At 41.0% G+C, this 23,148-nt stretch overlaps 1 protein-coding gene and 1 pseudogene across 1 annotated transcript in view; both read right to left on the bottom strand.

The window, feature by feature from the left end:
• Window positions 1–23,148, bottom strand: part of LOC129014591 (U3 small nucleolar ribonucleoprotein protein MPP10-like) — a 138,614-nt pseudogene that overhangs the window by 6,375 nt on the left and 109,091 nt on the right.
• Window positions 1–23,148, bottom strand: part of FAN1 (FANCD2 and FANCI associated nuclease 1) — a 139,444-nt gene that overhangs the window by 45,634 nt on the left and 70,662 nt on the right. The window contains exons 8-10 of the mRNA XM_054451990.2: window positions 8,687–8,840; window positions 4,448–4,588; window positions 3,533–3,599 (exon numbers count right to left, since the gene is read on the bottom strand). The gene's annotated coding sequence lies outside the window, so the exon portion shown is untranslated. The remainder of the gene's footprint in view (window positions 1–3,532; window positions 3,600–4,447; window positions 4,589–8,686; window positions 8,841–23,148) is intronic.

The raw sequence follows: 23,148 nt of genomic DNA, 5'->3' as shown, positions 1-23,148 counted from the left end.
TTCTTTTATTTACATGTAATATGTTAAAGATTTATTCTGACAAATCACATTGAAAAAATGGACATCAATTTTTATTCTACTGAAGAGAAAAAGTAAACTTCATGCTTCTCTCTCTGCTCCCCTTGGCCCCAAATGCTTATTCTAAATGGCTAAGTGGGCTTTTTGTTTGTTTATTAAGACATGAAAAAAAAAAAAAAAAAAACACCAGAACTAGGAAGTGACAGGCTCACTGCCTCCTGACCCTGATGCCAGAGATGTATCCGGGTCTGTTCCAATGCCCATCATTAGCACCCACCTTCCAACCATGGCCAGGTATTACGCTACTACTGTTTCTTACTATTTTAACTTACTTTACACTTAAAAAAAATCCTAACCATGTCCTTTCACCTCATTCTAGGTAATAATACCTGTAAAATTGCCGGGCGCGGTGGCTCATGCCTGTAATCCCAGCACTTTGGGAGGCCGAGGCGGGCGGATCACAAGGTCAGGAGATTTCATGACTTGCAATCATGAAAACCAAGAATTGTGTTATGTCACTGTGTATTGCTTGTTACCTGGGATCAAGGATTAACTTTTTCATGATTTGCTCCATTACCTGTGTGCTTCTTATCTCAGACCACACTAAGCTTTTTTATAGAGTTCTACAATTTACAGTTAGTATGTAAGAATGGCTCTCAAACATATAGTCTCTGGACCAGGAGCACCTGGGAACTTCTTATAAATGTAAATTCTCAGGCCCCACCCTAGACCTGATGAATCAGAAACTATGGAGTAGGGCCCAGCAATCCATGCTGCAATAAGCCCTCCAGGTGTTCAGGAACCTCTGCCATACAGCAGGTAGAAAAATGTGTTTCTTTCTATAGGTCCAAAGCCAGGGATACTATGTGTTCTGTCTCAATATGAAACGGTGACATGCAATTAAAAGGCATAAATCTCCTTCCTACTTCCACCCTCCAGCCATTGTGTTTTATTTTTATGAGTTCAATAAGAAAACACATGGCAATCAGAGATTTCATCTAAAAAATATATTTACAGGTATCAGTTCTCATCCAGCCTGATCTCATCCAATATCATTTATATCCTCTTAGATCTAAAGTTTTAGAAAAGGATCTTCACAATGTAAGACTCAGGTGCACTAGGAGTTCCATGATAAAAGACCAAGTAGATCAGAATGTCCAAACTTACTAGAGAAGAAAAGTGGACTCATTGGCTATATTTTCAAATTGCATTCAACAGGAAATTAAAGTTTTGGATTTTTTTCACCTTCATCCTTCCAAGTTAATAGAATTAAACCAGAATACTCCATTTTTCCAAAGCCTCTAGCCAGGCAAACTTTTACTGTATTACTTCTTGCTTTTCAATGGATATAAAGCAGAGTCCTGGTAGGCACATTTTATACACATGCAAAGATGCAGAACTAAACAGTTCCCTCCATTTGATATTAAAACAAAAGTCCCGTAAACCTCAGATGGTGAGTGTAATACTTCAGCACTAGCATGAAAGCCTCAAATATAAAAAGATACCAAGAACACCACTAGCAAGCAAAAGTAAGCTCTTGGCCGGGAGCAGTAGTTCACGCCTGTACTTCCAGCATATTGGCAAGCCAAGGTGGGTAAGTCAGGAGTTCAAGACCAGCCTGGGCAGCATAGTGAATTCACATCTCTACAAAGAAATTTAAAAATTAGCTGGGCAAGATGGCACACACCTGTAGTCCTAGCTACTTGGGAGGCTGAGGTGGGAAAATCGCTTGAGCCCAGGAGTTTGAGGCTGCAGTAGCTATGATCATGCCACTGCACTCCAGTTGGGGTGATAGAGCAAGATCTAGACATTATATTCTGTCCTGCTCCTGTTTCCAATAAATCACTAAGTTAAAATGTTTTCATTCAGCAGGATAAAAATTAAGTGAAATTTGACTTTGGTGCTTTGCTAGCAAAAAATAAATAAATAAAGTGAAATGACAAATTACTTACTGGGAGAAAGTCTTTGTAACCTCAATGATAGATAAAAGGTTTGTATCCTTAGCCTATAAAGAAATCTTTAAAATTACTCAGAAAAAAAATGAATGATTTCCAGCAGAAAATGGGCAATGGAGAAACCGGCACTTCCCACAAGAATAAAAATGGTCAATGAGCAAATGAAAAAGATTCAAAAGCACTAGAAATCAAAGAAATATAATGAAAACAATGAGATTTTCTGCTTAAAGACCAGCAAAGATGACAAATGGAGGAGGGAACCTGGAGCTCTGTCCCTGTTGGTGGGAGTGTAAACTGAACCAATTTTCCTACAGGATAATTGGAACATTTCTTTTAAAAATCCTGAAACAGTTTTACATTATTTTCCTCTAGGAATTCTACTTCTATGAATTCAGTGCAAAAATCCTTACTCGAGTCCATTAAAATGTATATACCAGGAAATTCACCTCTGGGTGGCAACGATTCACTGGATGTATGCATCCAGCTGTAGGCTGGGTGCAGTGGCTCACACCTGTAATCCCAGCACTTTGGGAGGCCGAGGCAGGCAGATCATGAGGTCAGGAGATCGAGACCATCCTGGCTAACATGGTGAAACCCCGTCTCTACTAAAAAAAGATAAAAAATTAGCCGGGCATGGTGGCGGGTGCCTGTAGTCCCAGCTACTTGGGAGGCTGAGGCAAGAGAATGGCATGAACCCAGGAGGTGGAGCTTCCAGTGAGCCAAGATGGCACCACTGCACTTCAGCCTGGGTGACAGAGCGAGACTCCATCTCAAAAAAAAAAAAAAATACATCCAACTATTAAAAATGATGATGCCAGGATATATTTCTGCCATAGAAACATGCTTAAAATATAGTGACAAAAGACCATATGTTATGATTCTACTTTTTAAAATGTTTATATGCATAAAAAGTGTAAAAAGCAACAAACTGGAATGTTTTGAGTGGCAAAATTAAAGATTTATATTTTGTCATCCAAATTATTAAAAAAAGAATGTGATTTCCTTTACAATCAGGGAGAAGTGTTATTTTCATTTACTTATATTTACATTTCTTTTCTCTTCTTTTTTCTCCTGTATGTATCCCATGCAGGCTAGAGAGCTTAAATCCCTGCCTTTTGAGGGAAATCAGCCCATTTTCGGGACATGCAGTACACAAAACTGCCCCATCTTCCCTTTATTTTTTATTTTTATTTTATTGATTTACTTATTTATGTTGAGATGGAGTCTTGCTCTGTTGCCCAGGCTGGAGTGCAGTGGCGCATCTCAGCTCACTGTAACCTCCATCTCCCGACTTCAAGTTATTCCCCTACCTCAGCCTACTGAGTAGCTGGGACTACAGGCATGCACCTCCATGCCCAGCTAATTTTTGTATTTTTAGTAGAGAGAGTGTTTTACCATCTTGGACAGGCTGGTCTTGAACTCCTGACCTCAAGTGATCCATCTGCCTTGGCCTCCCAAAATGCTGGGATTACAGGCTTGAGCCACTGTGCCTGGCCTGTCATATTATTTCTAAACATTTCAGGGACATTTCCATTAAGTTAAATCTAATTCTTACTGACCTGATCTCTTATCCTCTGTTTAGTGATATCTTCCAGTTGAAAGGTGTTTCCTCTGTAATCACAGGTGCTAAAGAAAATACAACATGTATTCATTAGGTAAATATCCACTAAACCGCTGATTCTCGCATTGTAGTCCTTAGACCCTCAGCATCAGCAACACGTGGGAACTTGTTAGACATGCAAATTCCTGGGCCAGCCCCACACCTCCTGAATCAGAAAGTGGGGAAGAGGGACAGCTATCTGTGCTTTAATAATCCTTGAGATGCTCCCTGATGTTTGAAAACTACAGAACTAGAATACATATGGTAGTAAGTGCTCATACTTTATCTAAGGTACCTTCCCCTCTTTTCCACTGAAATAAAATAAGAGCTCATTTTGACTTAATGGGTATAAGAAAGAAGGCAATGAGATGACTAGAGTTTCAAGTTAGAGTTCAAAATTTAATCAGTGGACAGTGACAGGATGCAAGCCTTCTAAACAGATTACTACAAGAAAGCTGATTATAATCTATACAGTAGGTATCATTAGTGTATTGATGTTAAATTTTTTGGGTGGATTAATGGTATTGTGATTATGTAGGAGAATGTCCTGGTTCTTAGAAGGTATCTGCAAAAGTACTTAACAGTGAAATGCTCTGATACTGGCAACTTACTTTGAAATGATTCATGGGGAAAAAGGGCACATATACAATCTTCCATATGCGGAAGAGAGAAAACAAATACGACAAAACATTAACTAGTGAATCCAGTTGAATAGCATACAGATGTTCACTGTATGATTTTATCAACTTTTCTGTGTTTGCAAGTTTTTAAAATAAAAAGTTGAGGGAAAAGAAATATCACACCAAATCTTTCTATGAAAGGAAACCATAGAAAAAGCACAGAAGTGAACACTTTGCAGAAGAGCACACTGTACCCATCCGGACAGCATGGTCAAAGCGCAGGGTCTCCTCCAGGAGGCTCTTCTCTGGTCTCTTCTGTGCTGTCACTTCCCCCTGACACTGCCAAGGCTTTTTTCTAACAACTCTTTTTCTAAAGATGTAATATTTTCATTCATCTAAGAAAGAGACAAAAGAATTAATATACATTTAGAAAATAAAATTACACTTGCGTAAAAGCAAAAAATACTTTGAAAAGTGGGGAAGCAAGAAATGTTCTGTTCTACAATTCTGTTCTGTTCTTACCGTCTTTTCATTCTGCCAATGACTTCCTATTCCTGCTGCCTATGGTGGGGTGAGCTGCAAATGATTTCTTTTCCTCATTGATTTGAAATGTCATGTTTATAACATACTAAACTCCCCCAGAAGCATTTGGCTTATTTCTGGGCTCTATTCTATTCAAGTGATCTATCTGTTCACAAGCCACTATCAATTTTGATTATTAGAGCATCCTAAAGTTAAGTAATTCTTTTTTTTTTTTTTTCTGAGATGGAGTCTCTTGCTCTGTTGCTCAGGCTGGATTGCAGTGGTGTGATCTCCACCCACTGCAAGCTCTGCCTCCTGGGTTCATGTCATTCTCCTGCCTCAGCCTCTGGTGTAGCTGGGACTACAGGCGCCCGCCACCATGCCCAGCTAATTTTTTGTATTTTCAGTAGAGATGGGGTTTCACTGTGTTAGCCAGGATGGTCTTGATCTCCTGACCTCATAATCTGCCTGCCTTGGCCTCCCAAAGTGTTTGGATTACAGGCGTGAGCCACTACGCCAGGCTAAGTAATTCTTTGATTAGGATATTAGTATTTGATGGAGCCTGACCCTTTTGACTCTAAACTCAGATTCTTATTATCTCTAACTTCTAAAAGACAACAATTATGACTTCAGTGTATAAAATGCCAGCTTTTTCAGCTATCTTACAGAATTCTCTCATTTTCCTAATATTGATTCAGTTTATCCATTTGGTTTTCTCTCCAAACAGTAATGTTTTCATTTTAGTATCCCTAATCTTTTTTTTTTTTTTTTTGAGACAGAGTCTTGCTCTGTTGCCCAGGCTGGAGTACAGTTGCATGATCTCAGCTCATTGCAACCTCTGCCTCCCAGGCTCAAGCAGTCCTCTCACCCTCAGAATCCCAAGTAGCTGGGACCACATGTGCATGTAACATGACCAGCTAATTTTGTATTTTTTTGCAGAGATGAGGTCTCACCATGTTGCCCAGGCTGGTCTCAAACTCCTGAGCTCAAGTGCTGAGAGCTCCTGAGCTCCCAAAGTTCTGGGATTACAGGTGAGAACCACTGCTCCTGGCAGTTTTCCTAATCTTATCTTTATCTTTTGTAGTTGCACTGGCTTATGTGGTTATTAACTGTTAGTGTTAATTAACAGGGGTAACTGTAATACTGGACATTTTGTCTTATTCCTGATCTTAAAGGGATGTTTATAGAATTTCACCCATCATGCATGATGGCAGCTTTTGGCTAGATGTATTTATAATCCACTAGAAGTAAAAAAAAATAGAAATAAATATTAAATTTTATCAAATGTCTTCATAACATACATGGAGGGAATCGTGTATTTTCTCCTTAACGCCTTGCAACCAGGAATCATACCAGATCTTCTAATAGTGATTCAAGAGAATAAGGTTCATGTGGTTGTGTGGCATAATTTTTCCCCTGTGCTATGTTTGCCTTCACTAGTCATGAATGAGAGCATGTGTGTGTTTTAATGCTACCTTTGTCAGGTTTGGGTTTTCATGTTCTAACAGTTTCAAAAGAAAAAAGTTTGAAAGTTCTACTTTATTCTTTATATGTGGAAATTGCAATACATTATTTGTGATTTACTGAAAACTTCACTTGAAGGTATGATACAATTTCAAAGCAAAACCAAACCTTTCTTTCTTTTTTGTGGGGGGAGGGTGGGAAGAGCAGGATGGGAGGACACTAACTCATTGATACTTTATGGGTTTTTTTTCCCTCTTTAGAATTCATCTTCTGGGGACAATCTGACAATGATGAATTTAATTTAGATTCACAGATTTTAAAAATAATTCTTTTGATATTCTTGGTATCTTTTATTTACCTATTCTCCAGCTCTGTTGCCCAGGCTGGAGTGCCACAGTCCAATCATAGTTCACTGCGGCCTTGAACTCTTGGACTCAAGTGATCATCCCCGATCAGCCTCTCGAGTAGCAGAGACTATAGGCTCACACTACCACACCCGGCTAATTTTTTAAATTTTTGTGGAGACGGGGTTTCACCATGTTGCCCAGGCTGGTCTCGAACTCCTGGACTCAAGCAATCCTCCCTCCTAGGTCTCTCAAAGTGCTGGGATTACAAGTATGAGCTACTGTGCCTGGCACTATTCTCATTTTTATTAAAATAAAATTTTAAGATTGGATAAATTATATAGCCAAATTATTGGAACCAGACTACATCTACTAAAATTAAGTGAAATTTCACTTGTCTGAAATCATGACATACTTTGGAAGATATCTTTCTCATGGTATTAATTAAAATTACAGCTATTTGGTGCTCACCAAAATCTGTGGAGCACCTTAAAGACATAGGTGGCATCCTCCAGAGCAGTCAAAACAGTTACAAGAAGAGGCTCTCAGGACAGCTTTGTCAGGAGAGACATGCTATACATATAGAGACATAAGGGAGACAGAAAAGAAACAACCATTTTACACACGGGCCTGAAGCTGAAAGCTATAGGCTGGGTAATGCAGGCACTGATTTTTGCAAATCAGATGCTTTCCATATGGCATCTCTATATAGTTTGCTTTTGCTTTAGAGAGTAGCAGCAAGATTTTTGGTTTTCTGTTTGTTTTAAGACAGGATCTTGCTCCACCGCCCAGGCTGGAGAACAGTGATGTGATCATAGCTCACTGCAGCATCGACCTCCTGGGCTCAAGTGATCCTCCCGCCTCAGTCACCCAAGTAGCTGGACTACAGGCATACACCACCACACCCCACTAATTTTTATATTTTTTGTAGAGACAAGGTCTCACTATGTTGCCCAGGCTGGTCTTGAACTCCTGAGCTCAAGTGATCCTCCCGCTTCAGACTACCAAAGTGCTAAGATTACAGGTGTAAGCCACTGCACCTGGCCAAGATATTTGTTTTCAAAGAATGGTTAATAGTTACAACAAGAAAAATATGGAAGGCTGGGGCACAGTGGCTCACATCTGTAACCTCAGCACTTTGGCAGGCTGAGGCAGGAGGATCACCTGAGGTCAGGAGTTCGAGACCAGCCTGGCCAACACGGTGAAACCCCGTGTCTTCTAAAAATACAAAACTTAGCCAGGCATGGTGGAATGCACCTCTAATCTCAGCTACTCAGGAGGCTGAGGCAGAATCATTTGAACCCGGGAGGCGGAGGCTGCAGTGAGCCGAGATCACGCCATTGCACTCCAGCCTAGGTGACAGAGCAAGACTCCTTCTCAAAAAAAAAGAAAAATAGGGAAGATTTGTTAGTAGTCTGTGAGTTCCACAGTTATGTCAAGCATATTAAAAATTCCTTAAATTCCTAATTACCTTTTCCTGTCTTTTTTCAAAAAAGGATTTAACTTCATCAGAATTTTTCTTTACATTTAAAACACCTGCATCTTCAGTTGCCTCATCATCCGGCAAAGCAAAGGTCACTCTTTTCAAGCTTTCTTTACATTGTTTACTGCCTTCACTTTCTTCCAGGTCATCGTCTTCATCCCTGCACTACCAAAACTCTTATAAAAAGAAATATACTGCTTTCCATTAGAAAAACAAAAGGAAACATATTTTCCCTTAATAAAGTTCTTCTTTTATATGTCTAATGCAACCAAATACTCAGAATTTCCAAAATCATTCAGGTATTATGGAAGAGAAGGTATCATTTAAGTGAAATGCTATGTAAGAAACAGAACAAAAAGTGTCCAATATATAGAAAATAAATTATTCATCAATTGATAATACAAACCTTCAATCTCACAAAAATAACAGGATTTTTGGGGCACAAAACCAAATCAAAGTTCCTGGTAAGAAAGGTTTGATTGCTATTGCCAGTAATATTTTTCTTCATTAAATGATCTCTAATGTCCCTTTAAATCCACAAACTTTCCTCTGGCTACCTTGAGAATATCTGATAGGAGAGAATCTAACTTCTTAAAACAAACATATGTGAAAACCACAAGTACCAATACATGATTGGGCAATTCCAGCTCACAATGTAAAGGATGGTTTAAAATACTCACATTTCAGAAACACTTAGTTCTTCTGCTGCTTCTTCAGCAATTTCATCATCTTGTTTGAACCCAGTTCATCATCATGATCTCTTGCTATGTCTTCATCACTTTCAACTGGATCAAAAAAATCTTTGTACTTCACATTTCTGGAACTTTTACCTGACTGAAATAAAAAGATTTTTTAAACTATTAATTAGGAAGAGAAAATTACATCATTACCATTCTGAAATGGCAAGTCATAGACTGAGAATATATTTTCAAATCACAAAAGACTTGTGTTCAAAATATACAAATGACTCCTAAAATTCAACAATAAGAAATTAAGCAACACAATTATAAAATGAGCAAAAACCAGTTGATCTTTGACAAAGTTGCAAAAGCAGCTCAACAGCCTTTTCAGTAAATGGTGATGGCGCAACCGGACATCCATAGGCCAAAAAATTGAACCTCATCCTGAACCTCATATTTTTACAAAAATTAACTAAAAAATGGATTACGTACTTAAATGCAAAACTGAAACTACCAAACTTCAGAAAACATAGGAGAAAATCTTTGCATCTGGGGTTAATAGCTCTCTTATTTTACACCAAAAGCATTAACCACTGAAGGGAAAATGGCAAGCTGGACTCCATGAAAATTAAAAGTGTTTGCTCTGTGTAAGACCATGAATAGGAATAAACATAATTACAGACCACTAAAAATATCTGCAAGCCAATATTCACAAAAGAACTCATGTATAGAACATATAACAAACTCTAAAACCTCAGTAGATAAACAAATAATCCAATTAGAAAATGGGAAAAAGACATGAAGAGATATTTCACTGAAGAGGATATTCAGATGGCAGGTAACCATGTGAAAAGATGCTCCACATCACTAGCCTTTAGGTAAATGCATTAAAGTGCCAATGAGGTATCATTACCTATCACAATAAAAAATAGTAACAATAAAATGCTGGCAAGGATGTGGAGAAACTGGATCACCCATACATTATTGATGAGTTTGGCAATTCCCTACAAAGATAAAATGTTCTGTACCTTGACTGCATCAACTTAAATATCAAGTTGTGGTATTGTACCATAGTTTTACAAGTGTTACCACTGGGGGAAACTCAATAAAGGCTACAGAGGATCTCACTGTACCATTTCCTACAACTTCATGTGAATCTACAAAATTTTATCTCAAAAATAAAAATTTGATTTTTAAAGTGGACAAAATATCTGAAGAGACACTTCATCAAAAAAGATATACAGGCTAGGTGCAGGTGGCTCACGCCTGTAATCCCAGCACTTTGGGAGGCCGAGGCGGGCAGATCACAAGGTCAGGAGATAGAGACCATCCTGACTAACATGGTGAAACCCCATCTCTACTAAAAATACAAAACAAATTTAGCCGGGTGTGGTGGTGGGCACCTGTAGTCCCGGCCACTCCGGAGGCTGAGGCAGGAGAATGGCGTGAACCCAGGGAGGTGGAGCTTGCAGTGAGCCGAGATCGCGCCACTGTACTCCAGCCTGGGCCACAGAGCGACTCCGTCTTACAAAAAAAAAAAAAAAAAAAAAAAAAAAAAAAAAAATATATATATATATATATATATATATATATATATATATACACACACAGACGACAAATCAGTATACAAAAATTTGCTAAATATCATTTTTTTGGGAAATTCAAATTAAATCAACAATGAGATACCACCACACACCTATCAAAATTGCTGAAATCCAAAATCAAGGAAATTGCAATTGCTATTAATAGTTAATCTGTGGGGTACTGGAAACTCTCATGTATTGCTTATGGGAAAGCAAAATAGTACAACCACTTAGGACAGCAGTTTGGCAGGTTCTTACAAAGTAAAACATAGTCTCATCACATGATCCAACAATAGGGTGTTCCTAGGTATTTGCATACCGATTTGAAAACTTCTGTGCGCACAAAACCTGTACACAAATGTTCATAGCAGCCATATTCATATTCACCCAAAACTGGAAGCAAATAACATGTTCTTCAATAAGTGAATGCCTAAACAAACTGCAGTACATTTCTACAATGCAATACTAGTCATTAACAAAAAGGAGCATCATGCAAAAGATGGATGAATCTCAAATGCATATTTCTAGGTGAAAATAAGGAAGTTTGAAAAACCTGCATACATAAATTGGAATGATTGATTCCATTTCTACGATATTCTGGAAAAGGCAAACTGTAAAGATCATTGTTTGCCAGGGATTTGGAGGAGAAAAGAAAGATAAAGTCTGGGTGCGGTGGTTCATGCCTGCAATCCCAACACTTTGGGAGGCCGAGGCGGGTGAGTTGTCTGAGGTCGGGAATTCAAGACCAGCCTTGCCAATGTGGCGAAACCCCATCTCCACTAGAAAAAAAAAAATTAGCCGAGCATGGTGGTGCACAGCTGAGTCCCAGATACTTGGGAGGCTGAGGCAGGAGAATCGCTTGAACCCAGGGGGCAGAGGTTGTCATGAGCCGAGATGGCACCATTGCCCTCCAGCCTGGGCAACAGAGCAAGACTCCACCGGCCTGGGTAACACGGTGAAACCTGGTCTCTCTCTCTTTTGTGTGCATGTTTGTGTGTGGGTGTGTGCATTTGTGTGGCAGAGTTTTGCTCTTGTTGCCCAGGCTGGAGTGCAGTGGCATGGTCTTGGCTCGCCAGTGGCCTCTGCCTCCCAGGTTTGGGTAGTTCTCCTGCCTCAGCCTCCAGAGTGGCTGGGATTGCAGGCACGACGCATCATGCCCGGCTAATTTTTTTTTTTTTTTTTTTTTTTTTGGTAGAGATGGGGTTTCTCCATGTTGGTCAGGCTGGTTTCAAACTCCGACCTCAAGTGATCCGCCCACCTCAGCCTCCTGGGGTGCTGGGATTGCAGGCGTGAGCCACTGTGCCTGGCCTAATTTATTAATCAGAAAGGAATAGATCGGCCTGGCATGGAGGCTCAGGCTTGTGATCCCAGGATTTTGGACAACTGAGCGCGGTGATCACTGGAGTCTAGGAGCTCCAGACTGGCCTGGGCAACATGGTGAAACCTTTTTTTTTTTCTTTTTTGAGGCAGAGTTTCGCTCTTGTTGCCCAGGCTGGGTGCAGTGGCGCGGTCTGGGCTCCCCGCGGCCTCCGCCTCCCGGATTTGGGTCATTCTCCTGCCTCAGCCTCCCAAGAGGCTGGGATTGCAGTCATGAGCCACCATGCCCAGCTAATTTTTTTTTTTTTTGTAGAGACGGGGTTTCTCCATGTTGGTCAGGCTGGTCCCAAACTCCTGACCTTAGGTGATCTGCCCGCCTCAGCCTCTGGGGGTGCTGGGGTTGCAGGCTTGAGCCAGCATGCCCAGCTAATTTTGTACTTTTTTTTTTTTTTTGGTAGAGACGGGTTTTCTCCATGTTGGTCAGGCTGGTCTCAGACTCCCGACCTCAGTGATGTGCCCGCCTAGGCCTCCCAGGGTGCTGGGATTGCAGACGGGAGCCACTGCGCCCGGCCCAATTTATTAGTCAGAAAGGAACAGATCGGCCTGGCATGGTGGCTCAGGCTTGTGATCGCAGGACTTTGGACGGCCAAGCGCGGCGGATCACTGGAGTCTAGGAGTTCCAGACCGGCCTGGGCAACATGGTGAAACCCGGTCTCTTTTGTTGTTGTTGAGGTGGAGTTTCGCTCTTGTTGCCCAGACTCCAATGCAGTGGCGCTGTCTCGGCTCGCCGTGGCATCCGCCTCCCGGGTTTAGGTGGTTCTCCTTCTCAGCCTCCTGAGTGGCTGGGATTGCAGGCGTGAGCCACCATGCCCAGCTATTTTGTGTTTCTGTTTTGTTGTTGTTGTTGTTGTTTTTGTTTTTGGTAGAGACGGGGTTTCTCCATGTTGGTCAGGCGGGTCTCTAACCCCCGACCTCAGGTGATCCGCCCGCCTCCGCCTCCCCGGGTGTTGGGATTGCAGGCCTGAGCCACCATGCCCGGCTAATTTTGTAAATTTTTTTAGTAGAGATGGGGTTTCTCCATGTTGGTCGGGCTGGTCTCCAGCTCCTCACCTCAGGTGATCCGCCCGCCTGGGCCTCCCAAAGTGCTGGGACTGCAGGCCTGAGCCACCGCAGCCTGGCCTGAAACCGGGTCTCTTAAGGGAAAAACAAAACAAAAACCACAAAGATTAGCCGGGTGTGGTGGGCCCCGCGGGTAGTCCCAGCTACTCTGAAGGCTGATATAGAAGGATTGCTTGAGCCCGGGGTCCAGGTGGCAATGAGCCATAATGGAGCTGCTGCACTCCAGACTGGGCGACAGAGCAGGACTGTGTCTCAGGAAAAGGAAAAGGAAAAAAAGAAAAAGAAACTAAGAGGCTGCTACTTTTCCAAAAGAAATCTATTATTGACTACCAATAAAAAAAATACACTGTAGGTTTGTTACAATATACAAATAGCTAAACTTTATATAGCCATGACCCTCTTCTAGCACTGCTCTAAGCCTTTGCCTGCTCTGAAATAGCTACTGTTGTTACCTCCCTTGTAGAGAAAATGGATGCCAGAGGTTGTTGTGGAAGGACCCACGGAAACTGACCATGAAATTGACTTGTTGTAAGTTTCAGACTTAAAGGTTCTTCTTGCTCTGCTCCTTACATTGCCACATTTTAGTTAACATACCTCTTAAAATACTGATCCTTTCTATATTTGGAGGAACTCCTCTTACAATTTGAAGGTTTTTTTTGTTTTGTTTTGTTTTTTTGCACTAAGCATTTGGTCATAAGATCATCTGCGTTTTATGTCAGTTTAAGTACCTCTTTAGACATTATTCAGTTAGGAATCTAAATAGGAGCTAGCATTGTGTGTAAAAGGAAAGAACAGCTGTTTACAACCATTTTTGTTTCAAAATACAAATATAAATCAATATGTTAATGGAAATGCAGGCTGGGAGGGGAGGGAAAATATGCATAGAGAAAAGCCCCATCACTGCTTGGAGTTCAGCACTGGGTCTTTTTTCCCTTCCACCTTCTTTGTCAAGGCTGTCACAGTGACAGAGGCACACAGGGCTGCCTTTTAGTGACATCTGCTGGGACAGACCTGGCAGAACGGATTGCAGATTTGCATATTTCCTGGCTGCCTCTGCTAGCCTGAGTCAGCAGCCCACTCCAATTCATGCTGAGCTTGGACAGCTCAGGTTTGAAAAATTCCCCCTTCCCTTGGAGCAACCGCTTGCCAGCCTCCTCATCATTCCTAAAGGAGAATGACCTACATGCCAACATAACAGAGATCCAGAAATTTATAGAAGCTTCATCGTGAGCCTAGTCCTTAACAGGGGCTCAAACTGCCAACACCAAATGAAGAGAGAGGTTTTGCAGTAAAGCAGGAAGTCATTAAAATAATGAATCACCAGGCTGGGTTTTGAGCTCCTTTCCCACTAATTTAATGGAAAGATTTATTGTCTTCACAATGTACAATGCCCATGATCAGTTGAAAATAGAAGCCAAAAATGCATTTAAGTCCAGGTGCAGTGGCTCACGCCTGTAATCCCAACTCTCTGGGAGGATGAGGTGGGTGGATCACCTGAGGTCGGGAGTTCGAGACCAGCCTGGCCAGTATGGTGAAACCCCATCTCTACTAAAAATACAAAAATTAGCTGGGCATGGTGGCATGCACCTGTAATCCCAGCTACTGGGGAGGCTGAAATAAGTTCATAAATTCAGCAGCTGTGAGGTAATTGGCCCAATTGCTACGCTACTTTCACCGCTTGAGGCTGAACAGTGCACAGGAGAGTGCAGGTTTACAGGTCTCTGAATAGTGCCGTCCAAAAATGGTGAACAACCACCCTGAAAAACAGCTTGGTGTTTTTTTGTTTTTGTTTTGTTTTCTTTTGTTTTCACAAATTAGAAACGTGCTTAGCTGTTTACCCACTAACTGCACTCATGGCCACTTGCCCTAGAGAAATAAAAGTTGATATTCATGCAAAAACTTGTGCATAAGTTTTCACAGAAGCTTTATTTTTAACAACCAAACAGTAAATAACCGAAATGTCCTTCAACAGGTGGATGGCTAAACAAACCATGGTACAGCCATACAATGGACTAGTACTTAGTAATAAAAAGGAAATGAACTGTTGAATGATTTGCAATGACCTCAAAGGAATTAAACTTTAAAAATTCAATCTCAGGACGGGCGCGGTGGTTCACGCCTGTAATCCCAGCACTTTGGGAGGCTGAGGTGGGCGGATCATGAGGTCTGGAGTTTGAGACCATCCTACCCAACACGGTGAAACCCTGTCTCTACTAAAAATACAAAAAATGAGCCAGGCATGGTGGCATGCACCTGTAGTTCCAGCTACTTGGGAGGCTAAGGCAGAAGAATTGCTTGAACCTGGGAGGCGGAGGTTGCAGTGAGCCAAGATCGCACCACTGCACTCCTTCCGGGTGACAGAGTGAGACTCCGTCTCAAAAAAAAAAAAAAAAACACACATAAATAAATAAAAAATGCAATCTCAAAAGGTTGTACAATATATAATTTCATTATAAAAAGTTTTCAACATGACAAAATTCTAGAAATAGGGAACAGATCAGCAGTAGCCAGGGACTTAGAGAAGTGGGGTGAGCATGATTAAAGGGATATCATGAGGTCGTTTCTTCGGATGACAGCATAATGCTATATCTTGATTATGTTATTGGTTATATGTATCTATACCAGTGATAAATTTCTTAGAAGTATACACATATACACAAAGAATAAAAAAGAGTGCAGAAAAACACTTCTGAATCCAAGTGAGGTCTGTAGTAAAGTTAATTGTAATGTGATTTTGATAATGTAGAGTTGGCCCTTTATAGCTGCAGTTCTGCATCTGCAGATTCAACTAGCTGATTGAGAGCATTCAAAAACAAAACCAATAAAGATAACAATACAACAATAAAAATACAAATTGAAAAAAACAGTGCAGCACAGCAACTATTTATGTAGCACTTACATTGTATTATGTATTATAAGTAATCTAAGAATGATTTAAAGCAGTGGTCCCCAACATCTTTGGCACCAGGGAATGGTTTCCTGGGAAACGATTTTTCCACAGATGGGGTAAGGGCTGCGGGGGTGGTTTTGGTATGAAACTGTCCCACTTCAGATCATCAGGCATTAGACTCTCATAAGGAGCATGCAACTAGATCCCTTACATGCACAGTTCACAGTAGGGTTTGCACTCCTACGAGAATCTAATGCTGCTGATCTGACAGGAGGTGGAGCTCAGGTGGTCATGCAAGCAATAGGGAGGGGCTTTAAATACAGATTTATTACATGTATCATAAATACAGATTTATTACATTTATTATAAATACAAATATATTTACAGAGCACGCTACTCATCTCTTGCTGTGCAGCCTGATTCCTAAAAGGCCACAGACCAATAGTGGTCAATAGCCCCAGGAGCTGGGGGCTCCTGATTTAAAGGATGTGCATAGGTTATATGCAAATACTAAACCATTTTATGTCAGGGACTTGAACATCCATGGATTTTGGTATCCACGGGGGTGCTTGTACAAAACCCCAGTGGCTACTGAGGGACGACTATACTGTGATTATATAAGAGGTTTTCATTATAGGAAGTGAGTTGAAGGGTACACAGAGACTCTTCTCTACTATTTTGTAACTATTAATATTTTTGAATCTATAATTACTTCTAAAAAAGAAAAAGGCCAGGCACAGTGGCTCATGCCTGTAATCCCAGCATTTTGGGAGGCTGAGGCAGGCGGATCACAAGGTCAGGAGATCGAGACCATCCTGGCTAACATGGTGAAACCCCATCTCTACTAAAAACACAAAAAATTAGCCGGGTGTGGTGGCGGGCGCCTGTAGTCCCAGCTACTCGGGAGGCTGAGGCAGGAAAATGGCGTGAACCCAGGAGGCGGAGCTTGCAGTGAGCCGAGATCACACCACTGCACTCCAGCCTAGGCAACAGAGCGAGACTCCATCTCAAAAAGAAAAAAGAAAAAGAAAAAGAAAAAACCCTGATGGACAACCTATCTGCTAATTTGGTTAATTGTAAAGAGGAAGATCACATTAATACATTGGTTAATTGTCACTGGAGTATCAATGGTATATGACATCCTGGGTAGCCTGGAGACGAAATCCTAATAACCACATCCTACAGGCCTTTACAGAATGTAGTGCGGCAAGCCTCGTCAAAGGTAGTGACAATGCAGTCCTGAGTTCCTAAGGTTTGGATGCCAGCAAGTTCTTTCTCAGATTAAGTAGTTTTGATGTATAAGCTTGTATTTGTCCTTTAAAGCATTCTTATCTTGAGAAGTCTGCTGTACCAGTTCTCATCACAACTTGGAAAACATGTGCTTGGTGTGGGTAAGAGTTTTCCTTTCTTGTTTGTTGGAGTTGCTCTGCACAAAACTATTAATTGTGTAGGTTTTTGGCATTTAGAAAGGAGCAGGAGATTGCCCACTTCACTGGGCTTCACTAGTTGATATTTCTTCCTTTTGCCTCACTCTAACTTCCTTCAGGGACTTGACATACACTTTTGTAGTAATGGTAATGCATTAGTGAAAATAATTTGGAAATCATTGACAGCCATTTGTCCTAACTACATTGTTTTTGGATCTATTCAAAAGATAACATAAAACCACCCAAATCTTTCCACATAGTCCTTTGAAGATTTTACTCTTAGAAACCTATCTCAATAAAGTATCTATACTTGTCTGTGTAACAACATGAAGAGTACTGTCCACCTGGACATGGGTCCCCAGAGTGCTCGTGCAGCAGACCCTCTCAGAACTCCATCCATTTCTCCCACTGCCCTTGGAATAGCCTTTGACATAGATGCTGATTTCTGATCCAGCAAACAGCCCCAGTGAGTTTCCTGAAACATTGAATTATTGCCAGGTGTCTTGAGCAAATAATTCTGCAAGGCAGGGTTATCCCCCTCTAAAAGAGGTTACCTACACAATGACTTAAGCTGTTTGACAGTCAGAGACTTTGAGGAAATGAATCTGGAATGCTGGTGATATATTAATAGTCTGGGTATTTGTCCCCACCCAAATCTCACATTGAATTGTAATCCCCAGTGCTGGCGGGAGGTGTTTGGATCCTGGGTGACTTGGTGTGGTCTTCATGATAATGAGTTCTCAGAAGACCTGGTTATTTAATAGTGGCACCTCCCCCCGACTCTATCTTTCTTGATCCTGCTTTCAGCCTGTGAGATGCACCTTCCACCATGATTGTAAGCTTCCCGAGGCCTCTCTAGAAGCCAAGCAGATGCCAGCACCATCCCTCCTGTAAAGCTTGCAGAACCATGAGCCAATTAAACCTCTTTTCTTTATAAATTACCCAGTCTCAGGTATTGCTTTATAGCAATGCAGGAATGGCCTAACACAACACAACACAACACAACACAAATGGAAGAGGTGGTTTACAAAGCATGAGGGGAAACAAAGTTGTATTTCCCACAGTTACTCCAGGCTGAGGTGGTTGGAGCTTTCTTTCTCTAGATGGCAGGCCTAATAGGACTGAATGGCAAATAAAAAATTCAATACATAGACATATATATATATAGAAACATACTGGAAGGTAAAAATTAACTGCCATGCCATCATCTACTTTGCTTCTGTGAAAAATAGGCCTGGGACAATAGCATCATAACAAGATACCTCTGAGAGAAAGAAAATGGTCCCCAACTGGTTTGGTTTATTTTGATATTTTCCCTGAGGTTAAAGCCATGTATACGCTTTCTAAAATCAGTGGAAGAGGGGATTTTGGAAAAATGGTAGCTTAAAACCCAAGCACTGGCTGGGCGTGGTGGCTCACGCCTGTAATCCCAGCACTTTGAGAGGCAAGGCAGGTGGATCACGAGGTCAGGACATCGAGACCATCCTGGCTAACACGGTGAAACCCCATCTCTACTAAAAATACAAAAAATTAGCCGGGCATGGTGGCGGGTGCCTGTAGTCCCAGCTACTTGGGAGGCTGAGGCAGGAGAATGGCATGAACCCAGGAGGCAGAGCTTGCAGTGAGCCGAGATCGCGCTACTGCACTCCAGCCTAGGTGACAGAGAGAAACTCTGTCTCAAAAAAAAAAAAAAACAAAAAAAAAACGCCAAGCACTGACTCCAATCTACCTGCCTTTCCAGAGACAAATGGCTCCTGGGCCTTATAGATAGTTGGATGTCGGGTTCCAGGAAGGCTTTGGATTCTGTGAGCATCCAGGACAGAGAACAAGCACCAGATACCAGCGTCAGAGCTCTTGAGCGAAAAGCTGAAAGCTTGGCCCCATAGATCTTGTGGCCTCTGCCAGAGTCATCAGCTTTCACAAGGACCTTTCATCTCCCTGGCTTCCATGAGTACAAGGAGAAAATGAATGGCTGAGCTTGATCTTCACTGTATTTGAGCCTGAAAAGATTCGTAGGGACTGAGAACCAAAAACCTTCCTTCAACTGCCTCATCTCCATTCCATTAGCGTACCTGCTTTTATACCATATTCCCATTGTGTTGGTGGGACATGGGAGAGAAAAAATGCCTTCACTTCAGCATGACTCCTGACACCTAGGGAAATCAAACAACTCACTCTGGACTTCAGTGAAATTATATTTAACAAAAACACATAAAGAAGCCCAGAAGCTGGTAAAAGATTAACAGTCAGGATTAATGGAATTTATGTAAACTGATACAGAATTACTACAGGCAATGGATACCAATTTGATTTAGAAGTAAAAGCACTAAGAATCAGTCACCATCAAAATCTATTATAATCTTAACTCATTTTATGATATTTTTGCTTTAACTGAAACCTTGCCCTGCTTTGAGGTAATTGTTTCCTTTACAGCCTTTCTCAAGTGATGGCTGCATTCTTTTCCACTCCTCATACTAACTGCTGGTGTCTTTCTTGTTTTTCATTGCCATTTACAGAACATTATCTGTCCTAGACCAGATTTTCTTCTGCTTCTTCAGAAGTCCACAGTCTTGAATCATAGCATTATACTATACCATCCCAGATCCTTATTATTGCTGGTATCTACCAGCCCCTGTTATTAATGTTCTCCACACCCTTATTCTCTAAACATTTTATCTCTGTGAGAACTGCTATTTTCTTCAAGTTTTTCTGTTATAAAATTTGGTTACTTTAGGATCCACAAAGATGACCCTTGAACATGCACTTCCTAGACTCCTCTCCTCTAATAATTGTGTCTTCCACCTTATCTCAGCCACTCATATTCAAGTTATTTATTCATTACCAATAGCAACAAACTCTTTCCTACTTTCAACTTTAAGCATTCCACTTCTTTTTATGATTCACCTTGAGTCCATCATCTTTTGACGTCTTCAGACAATAATCCATTAATCCTACTGCCTTTTCATTATCCCTCGACATCCTCATAGCCTCAACTTCTTCCTTATTCAGCTTAAATTCTATAGCCAATATTGATTATCTCTCACCTTGAATCTCACTTCTCTCTGACTTTATAGTATTCCTCTGGCAATTCACTATTTAAAATTTATGCCCAAACTCAAATGCCTTTAAATATTGTAAATATATTATTATTATTCTTAAGTGAGCCCTAAATGCTGACCAGCCTTCAAATTATTTTTCTATCCAGCCAATCCTTCATTCTCTTGGATGACTATTTCATAACACCATCCAACATGCACACTCTCAGCTGAGAACACCTTGCTAGGTATTTCATTAAAATACTAGAAGCAATCAGAAAAGAACTTTCACATATTCCCACCACCATGTTTACTGACTACCCACACCTGAGGTCGTGTACTCTGACTTCTCCTCAACTTTGGGAGAACTAAGATTCTAGCAAAGGTCATCTCTTTTACTTGTGCATTCATCCCAACTTGCCTAGTTACTTGGATCCATCACTTCCCTCTTCTTCCTCTCCTATATCTCTTATTTTGCCTTTGTTGGAATTATCCAGTTGGTATACAAACACATTACTATTAATTCTACCTTAAAATAAAGCAATCAATGAAAACAAAACCTCTAAATGTGATTTTATTCTCCAGTTAGAGCTCATTTCTGTGGTTACATTTTATAGAAAAAATATTCTTGGGTATAGTTGCCATCTCCAATAATTTTCTAATTTCTTTATGAACTCACTCTATTAAAACTACTGTTTTCAAGGTCACGTAATCATCAAATAGCTCAATCTTATAATAGATACTACTTTTTACTTCTTGCTGTAGACTGAATATTTGTATTCCCCTGAAATTTACATATTGAAACTTAATCCTCAATGTTATGGCATTTAGAGATGGGGCCTTTGAGAGTTGAATAGGTCATAAGGATGAAGCTCTCACTAATAATATTAGTTCCCTTATAAAAGAGTTCCCAGCGAGCACCATTCCCTGCTTTCATCAAGTGAGGACACAACCAAAAGATGGCCATTGGCAAACCAGGAAATAGGCTCTCACCAGACACTGAATCTGTTGATACCTTAATCTTGGTCTTCTCAGCCTCCAAAACTGTGAGAAATAAATCTCTGTTGTTTATAAGCCACTTCATGTATGGTATTTATTGTAGCAGTACCAAGACAGAAATTGGTACCAATAAGTGGGGGTGTTCCTGTAACAAATACTTAAAACTGTGGAAGTGGCTTTGGAACTGGGTCATGGGTAGAGATTGGGAGAGTTTTGAGGTGCATGCTAGAAGAAGCCTACATTGCTGTGAATGGATTTTTAAAGGCTATTCCAGTGAAGACTAAGAAAAAAACTAGGAGAGTCATAGAGAAAGCTTGCATTTTCTTAGAGAGTAACTAGGAACTCATGAACAGAATATTGGTAGAAATATGGACAATAAAGGTCATTCTGATGAGGTCTCAGTCAGAAATTAGGAACATGCTGTTGGGGACTGGAGGAAAAGCTACCCTTGTTATAAAGTGGCAAAGACCTTAGCTAAACTGTGCTTGTGTTCTACTGTGTTTTGAGGAAGACAGAACTGTGAGTGATAAAATTGGATGCTGAGCTGAAACGATTTCTAAGGGAAGTGTTAGTGGAGTGGCTTAATTCTTCCTGACTGCTTATAGTAGAATGCAAGAAGAAAATGCAATTAGTTCCTTTATAAAATGGGCTTAGGCTGGACACGGTGGCTCACGCCTGTAATCCCAACATTTCCGGAAGCCAAGGTGGGTGGATCACCTGAGGTCAGAAGTTTGAGACCAGCCTGGCCAACATGTTGAAACCCTGTCTCTACTAAAAATACAAAATTAGCCGGGCGTGGTGGTGCATGACTGTTATCCCAGCTACCCTGAAGGCTGAGGCAGGAGAATCGCTTAGAATCTGGGAGGCAGAGGTTGCAGTGAGCCAAGATAGTGCCACTGCACTCCAGCCTGGGTGACAGAGGGAGACTGAAAAAAAGAAAAGAAAAGAAAAGAAAAAAAAAGAGGCTGTGAAACTATGAAATCAAAACAAATTAAGTGTTTCCAAAATACCATGGTGAGTCAGTCATAGGATAGACAGTTCCCTTCCAAAAGGGAGAAATGGGAAAGAAGAAATGATGACAGGTTCTGAGCATGTCCAAAACCCAATAGGGAAAATTCCAACAAACCTTTTTGCCTAGGTGCTCTGTCCTCCAGGCCCACTGGGGTGGGAGTCCCACATTTTGGACCTACTGAGGTGGTGATCTTGCCTCTGCAGCCTTGCTGGGTAGGAGTTGAGCTCAGAAGGCTCTTGGAGGGTTTGTCCTAAGGGCTCTGGGCAGCCCTGCCACCACAGTGGCTCTCTGCCTGGGCCCATAGCTCTCCAAGGTCTTGAAGGTGCTGGTGGCCTCTCTGAAATAGTGATTTCCTTGGAGTCCTTACACTCTGGGCCTGTGGTGGGAGTGGCAGCCCTGATAACCTCTGAATCACGTGAGAGGGAAGAATCATTTTTCTCTTGTCTTGAAGTACCTTGCTTCTGTGGAGATGGCTGATTAGGTCTGTGGTATGTATTCATACTAATTGTCTTATCGAATGGCTACTTGGCTACACATTTAATGTTCTCTTCCAAGCAAACTTTCTCATTTTTGGGAAGATAATTAGCTGAGAATTTTCTAAATCTTAAAGTTATTGTTTCTTTTTGCTTAACAATTTTATCTTCAGATAATTTCTTTCTTTATGATAAAAACCCACAAAAACTGGATATAGACAGAAAACTGGATATAGACAGAATATGCCTCAAAATAATAAAAGCCGTATATGACAGAGGTCCATAGCTAGTATTTTACTGAATGGGGAAAAACTGAAAGCCTTTCCTCTAAGATCTGGAACATGACTGGGATGCCCACTCTCACCACCATTATACAACGTACTACTGGAAGGCCTAGCTAGAGCAATCAGACAAGAGATGGAAATTAAGGACATCTAAATTGGAAAGAAAGAAGTCACATTATGCTTGTTTGTGGATGATATGCTCTTATATATGGAAAAATGTAGACTCACCAAAAACCTATTAGAACTGGTAAACAAATTCAGTAACATTTCGTGGTACAAAATCAGCATACAAATATCAGTAGCATTTCTATATACCAACAGTG

Source organism: Pongo pygmaeus, chromosome 16 (assembly GCF_028885625.2).
Source record: "Pongo pygmaeus isolate AG05252 chromosome 16, NHGRI_mPonPyg2-v2.0_pri, whole genome shotgun sequence".
NCBI lineage: Eukaryota > Metazoa > Chordata > Mammalia > Primates > Hominidae > Pongo > Pongo pygmaeus.
This window is presented reverse-complemented; position numbering and strand designations above follow the sequence as displayed.